This window comes from Mus pahari, chromosome 7, assembly GCF_900095145.1.
Source record: "Mus pahari chromosome 7, PAHARI_EIJ_v1.1, whole genome shotgun sequence".
In the NCBI taxonomy this organism is placed as follows: Eukaryota; Metazoa; Chordata; class Mammalia; order Rodentia; family Muridae; genus Mus; species Mus pahari.
Genome location: NC_034596.1, coordinates 27435125 through 27441916, shown reverse-complemented (window position 1 = coordinate 27441916; position 6792 = coordinate 27435125). Strand labels below are relative to the sequence as shown.

Below are 6792 nucleotides of genomic sequence, written 5' to 3'. Positions count from 1 at the left end.
GGATAGCATTTGAAATGTAAATGAAGAAAATACCTAATAAAAATTTGGAAAAGTTAAAAAAGAAAAAAGTAATTAATCATTCAATATACTTTGGCTGGGGACTAGGATAGGAGTTACAAGGATTTTAGAAAAATCCTGAATGTGCTTCTGCTGTTCTATACTATGTAGTTTTCAAGGCTGTCTTCTTAGCATTCATTGATCATGATGATCATGAAACCAAAATACTGATTAATTTTGAAAATTTCGAAGATGCCCTATGTACTCCAGTCTCAAGTAGTCAATCAATATTCAATTCTCTGCGTGAAAATAAATAAGCACACCCACGTCATGTGGGGTTTTTTCATCTTTAATATATTAAATTGTGCGTACACCAAAGAATTGTTTTAAAAGCAATTTCTTTATGAGTGTGAAACGTTTGATATGCGAAACCACTTCATATACCTAAGGTAGCATATATATTCCTTAGGCAAAAAAGGGGGGCTAAAGTGGAAACGTACAGCAACCTCTCCCCCTGGATGTGAACAGTGAGCCAGTTAGCAGAGACAGGGCTGGAAGATGATGCCTAGGGCTGGAGGACAACACTGTGTGACCAGTGGTCTGACCAGTTTCTTTGTGCAGTGGACACAGCAAACCTTATCAGACACTTTCCAAATGTTGCAAATCAGAATTTCTTACTCCCAACACCAAATTGTCAGCCCTGAAACTGTACACAGGAGCAACACTGTACAGACTGAGCAGGGAGTATTTAGTATGTATGAATATGCATGCAACAATAAGAATAAAAAAGGACATATTTCAAAGAGAGCAAGGAGGGGGTGTGTGGAATAACCACTGGAGGGAGGAAAGGGAAAGAAAGAATGCTGTGATTTTATTATAATCTCAAAATTAAAGGAAAAATGTTGTGAAACAATACATTTCTCTAAAAATTGGTAAGTAAAAAGCAAAAATGACTGTCAAGTATATGTAAATTTATTTTGAAAAATTACAACTTCTGTTCCAAAGCTTATACTGAAATTTTAATGGGTTCAAGAATGTCCAAAATTACTCACAGAAAGATGTTAACACACAAACATACCAGGGAGACAAGAAAGCTGCAGGTGTCTCACTCCAGCAGCAACTGCCAGCACCATGGCCCTAGAGATAAAACCAGCTTACTAAGAACTGTGGTGTCAGTCCCAGGAAACAGTAGGCTCTACAGGAAACTCTGCATCCTCAGAAGCAGATGAAATTTAAGGTAAACAGAGCTAAGCAGGAAATACAGGAGGGGTGCCACAGAGGCACACAAATCGGTTCTGAAACTCTGAGGATTTCCATAGCTGCATGCATCTCAGCAGAGCAGTCAGTGCACATCCAGTGGATATCAAAGAAGCAGAGGTACTTTCAAGGAGGAAAGCCCACCTTCAGAAGCAGTGGGCTCTAATAACCAGGGAGGCATTGATTGGGCTTTTATCTCTGTTGTAACACGTGCTTGAAATAAGGTCCTATGATGTAACCACCTGAACAAGATTAATAGTACCATGTCTAGGAGCTTGCAGAGGGCACCAGGCACAGACACAGACGCTGTATAAAATAAAGCCTGGCATGGCACAAGACATAAGGTCTCTGTGTAAAGGAGACAGCATACCAGGCACAGCCTCTGGACTGAAGCAGGACACCACATGGAAACAGGATCTGCATACAGCCAAGCTAGGGCACTAGGCCTTGGCCCTATATACAGCTAAGCTGGGGGCCAGGCACAGCCTCTGTATACAAGCATATCATAGCACTGTTGCACACAGCAACTCTGTCATGTTATTACAGAGCCAGAGAACCACAGGATAGCTAAGCTAGAAAGGAATTCAACTGTCACTCAATAACGTGACCTCTCTATTTTAGCAATGAGGAAACTGAGGGTAGATGCAGGTAACGGACTCTTCAAAGTTCACAAGGTTCATGATATTACCGGCATCAGGAATAAAATAGAGACTCTTGCTTCAGAAAAGTCCACTGCTTTAAAAGAGAAAATACTAAGTTATGTCTTTAAGACCAATTTGATGCCTCTATTTTTTTATATGAAACACAAGAGCTAAAAGCACTTAATGAGATAAAAAGATAATCAGGGCAAAATGAATGGAAGAGGCATACTTGAGGCACCAACTGTATCCATGGAGTGTGCTGTGTGCTGTAAGGGATTAGAGTCAAAAGGCTTAGAGGAATTCAAAGGAGATTAGAGCCTTTGTGGGCTGAATAGCAGCTGCAGCCAGTTTGCTAAAGGGCTAACAATGCCCTGGCTGGGGGACGTGGTGTGATCCCCAGCTGGAGGAGGAGGGGGCTTCCATGGGCTGCTGCATAATGAGCATATTCAGAGTCTAAAGGCTATTTTTAGAGACTACAGCCACCTCAGCATCTGGTGCAGACCAGGCAGGTGAGTGAGAGGAAATCCAGTCGAGGCAATCACCTGACACAGGCAGAGCTCCTGGTGTACAATTGAGCGCCTTAGCACCTGAGATTAAAAATACATTCTCCAGTGGCCTCCACAGTGCTTTAGAGACGTGTTCACATGCAGAATGCACAATAAGTATGAGGGATGCATAGACTGACAGTAGAGAGGGGACAGGGTTGTAGGTATCCTGGCATGACACCAGGTCTGTCCCCTTGTGTGGCACTTGTTGTCCCTCTCCAGGCAGATGTAACAGGGCACAGGCATCGCCCAAGTTTCTGTGCAGGTGACAGGTGCACAAGTTCCTGCTCACAGTGCAAAGACTGGTTGGAAAGTGGGTGTGACAGAGAAAGGGTGTTGTCAGCAATATAAGAGTTCTACCCAGCAGCTCTGAGCACCACATGATTCACTGCAGGTGCCAGCAGAGCACTGTCCTAAGTGGTCAGGGAACAGCCATGGCCTTTTGCTCCATTCTTCACCTGAGACAAGTCACAGACCAAGCCATCGGTCTCAGGAGGACCCCAGTTCTCTCAGAGAAAAGAAGTAGCTCACCTGTAAGCACGGCCTCTAGGACCATTAACTCTGCCAATTCCTATAGACTTGAGCACAGACTACACATAGGTCTGTGCTCAAGTGGGACTGCAGGGTTCTGTCTCAAATCCAGCTCACAAAGGCTCAGTCCAACCTGCACTTACTTCCCTGATTCCTGACTGTGTATCAGAAAAGATGGCCCAGTCAACAGCAAGGCCATTCCTTTCTCCCCAGCAGCATCCCACCTTTGGTATGCAGGAGAGCCAGTCATCTGAAGGGGGACAGGAAAGTCCCAAGAAGTTAAGATTAGAAAACTGCCAGTCAAAGGCACCAGACACTACATCCTGGGTGGCACAGAGCAAGGCCCCCATAACTCATGAGCTGGCTGCTGCCTTCTTTCCCAGCCCCAAGGCAGAATCTGTTGGCCTGAGCATAAAGCTTGTAGAGAAAGATGCAAATAGCCAGGTTCTCCAGCAGGGGGTGCAGTCCAGGTGTGCCACGGTTACACAAAAGAAAGCAAGCCAGATTTCATATTGAGATTGATACAGCCCTTAATTTTCACCAGAGCAGTTTGAAAGGGTCCTCAGTGCCACCTATTACCTAGCAGGGTCAGGTATACACACATGTCCTGCTACAGACTGCATCAATCCTTGGGTTCTCCACAAAAGCTGGCCAGAGGCTGAAGGAGTGAGTACTGACAGTCTAGTCTGGCCTATTCTGTATGTCCATAAGCTAAGATTGGCACAAAAGGACAGGAGAAAGAATGTGGGACCATGTGGCCTTCAAGCCTCAAGTATTGACTCTTCGGCCTTTCCAGCCGCTGTATCCACATCCTGTTACTGACTTCCAGCTTCAGGCAGTAACCTCACTAGCACCCTCTGTTCTGTGCACTGCAGCGGGCTTACTGCTCTTAGGAGAGACACCAAATGGAGACTGTAGGGAGAAAGGCTAGCACAATGTGGGCCTTTAAGTGGGTCTCTGTCCTAGGCCTCTCTGTACCCTCTGCTTTGGTCTGCTCAGTTATTCCCAAGCCTCTCTACATAGAGACAGGATACATAGCTTCTTATCCACACCAGCCCTAGAAGGCCTGGTACCTGTGCCAGAGCTGCCATTCCCACTGAAGGCTGCCAGGGGGCTCCCAAGCTTCTGCACCACATGGACTTTTGGAAAGCAGTCAATGGCTTGCCCAGAAGAGGCAGACAAGCTCTGGATTGTTCTGGCCCCAGGTTCTTTGCCCTCCTGGACCTGGACGACACTTCTCCACAGGCTCAGCACTGTCTCGAGGTCCCTTTTCCTTGGGTATCCTGGCATGACCAAAAGTCTCCTTCTGCACGAGGTCGGCTACTTTCCTCTCTAGTAATTCTTCACTGAACTTTCCTGTTTACGTTGCCATTTGCCTTATACCCAAACCAGAACACACAGACCTCATATTACCTGGTTAACAGCAGCCACTGAGAGAGGAGGGTTTCCTCAGATGCCCAAGGAAAACAGGTCCACAAGGTGGCGAGTAGGCCCCATGAAGTCCCCAGCACTATTACAGTGATCTGTGCAGGGCCACCTTCTGTTTAAGATAGCCAGCTTGATCAGTGGAGCAGCATGGGGTACTTTTGTCACTAAATAGCCAACTACTTGTGGCCTTTTTGGGTGTGAAAGGTACCACTTGACTTGCTGACAGTGGAGCTCCACCCAGTGGCCTTCAAAGCCGGTAGCTATGCTTGAATCTTAGCATGCAGCATCACACTGTCATCCACAGAGTCAGGGAGCAAACCTGGACACCTTCAATGGGATAAACACAGCTAGATGCTGAGGTCTTAGAGTCAAGTAGTGAGTGTCCTTTACTCACACCTTCTCCTGTCAAGGAACAGGTCAAGCCGGACATGGCAGCAGACACCTGCAACTCCAGTACATGGGAGGCTATTGGCTGATCTAACCCTGGTCCTACTGACAGACAAGAAACTCCACAGCACAGGGAGGACCGTGTCACATGGTGAGTGTGGGCAACCCTGTTGGCCATAGCACAAACAAATACAGCCCCAGTGGGATTCTCATGCTCTGTAAGCACTCTCACTTCAAGAAGGTGGTGAAGGAGTGTGCTCAGTCGGGACTCTCCTACACAATGCCCTGTGTCTCTGCTTACTGGGGTGTCCTGAAGCCTGAGACTAAGAAGGACCCCTCCTTCAGCTTTCAGAGATATGCCTCCAACATGGCTCTAGCAGCCATTGCATAGGAGGGCTGCTAAAAGAGACTGAAGGCAAACCCCAGGAGACAAAAGCCAGAGAGACAACCTGGCCACCCACACTCTCCAGATAAGGAGACAGTCGAAGACAGTGCCCCCCACCCACTGATAGGCAGGCTACTTGACTAAGGCATGGACAGTACAGGCCTGGTCCATGAGGCCCCAGGAAGCCCTGCTCCGCTGCTGCCAGCTGTGCCTAAGGCCTCAAGTGCACTGCCTATGCTCCATGACCCTCGGTGACTAAGATCTGTGTTGCCCCAGAATCCGCCAGGATGAAGGAGTCCTGACATGCTGGATGAGGAGGCCCTTCATTCTAAAATAGCATGGTTTCTAGCCGCCACTGATCAAGCTGGCTATCTTAAACAGAAGGCGGCCCTGCACAGACATAAGTCATTCAGAGGATGGTCCGACTGGGTTGTGTCTAAGAGGTCAAGACATGTCCAGGTGAAAAGGACCACTAAGCAGCTTGACATCTCCAGCCGAAGGCTAGGGACACATGCGAAGGATTGAAATTAATTTTATCTTAGTGTGCTCAACAGTTTATTTTAGTTATCAACTGGCAACAGTCTCAGACTTCTGATGTTAGCAACACTGACAACAATTTGACATAAAGTTACTGCTGTACTGTCCACAAAGTTCCTAGTCAATGCATTAAATACATAGCTTACTTTCAAAAGACACAGAGACCACCACCAAGAGCAAAGACTAAAGCTAAGCAGAAGAGCCAAGTGTGAATATAGCTTCCCTGTCAGGACTGGTCCATCCTGAGACCCCAGGACTCAAGCACAGCAGTAAATTAAGCTGCAGGCACACAGAGACAGTGGGGACTGAGACCTCTGTGTGATGACCAAGGCTCCTAGAGTAAAGCCCAAGTTAGGAAAGACGACTCTTGACTGCTACTGGAGCCATTAAGAGCATGTTTATCCCCTACATAGACACCATTTCCTAGTCTGAGGAAGTGTAACTTAAATGGATCTTTTAAATGTTTGATTTGGGGGTTGGGGTGCACAGAAAAATGGCTCAGTGCGAAAAAGTGGTGGCTACCAAACTTGGCAACCTGAGTTCAATCCCTGAAACCCACGTGGTAGAAGACAACTGACTCCTACAAGTTGTCCTCTGCCCTCTGCACATATTCTGTGGCACGCATGGCGTGGCAGCATACCATGGCATGCATGCACACCCCAACAGCACATTACAAATCAGTACTCATTTCTTTGAGTGTGTTTTCAGAATTCTACAGCAGGAGCTCCGAGTCTGCGATAAGAGCAGCAGAGGGAAGAGGAGCAAGCAGTCTAGGGCTCCGGTTGCCACTTCCTGGCAAGAAAAGGCAAAGGCAAGCAGGCAGGCCTGGGGAAGAGGCTGGCCTTCTACCCACAGCTCTGGAAAGCCTAAGGTGGCACTGAGGGTTACAGTGAGCTGTTAACTTCTGATTCGTGGGTGGTCAGCAGTGGAGAGGAAGTTTGTCTTGACTTCCATGTCTGAGGCTGTGGCTGAGCACCATCCAAAGAGGGAAAATAAGCTGAGCTACTCTGAGGGCCTAAAGAGAGAACCAATCATAAGTTAGGGCCCTCACTCAGTCGTACAGCTTGACTTTTCATGATATACA

At 47.2% G+C, this 6792-nt stretch overlaps 1 protein-coding gene across 1 annotated transcript in view; it reads right to left on the bottom strand.

Annotated features, from left to right (window-relative positions):
- Eipr1 (EARP complex and GARP complex interacting protein 1) overlaps positions 1-6792 on the bottom strand; it is a 117690-nt gene that overhangs the window by 49073 nt on the left and 61825 nt on the right. The window lies entirely within an intron of this gene.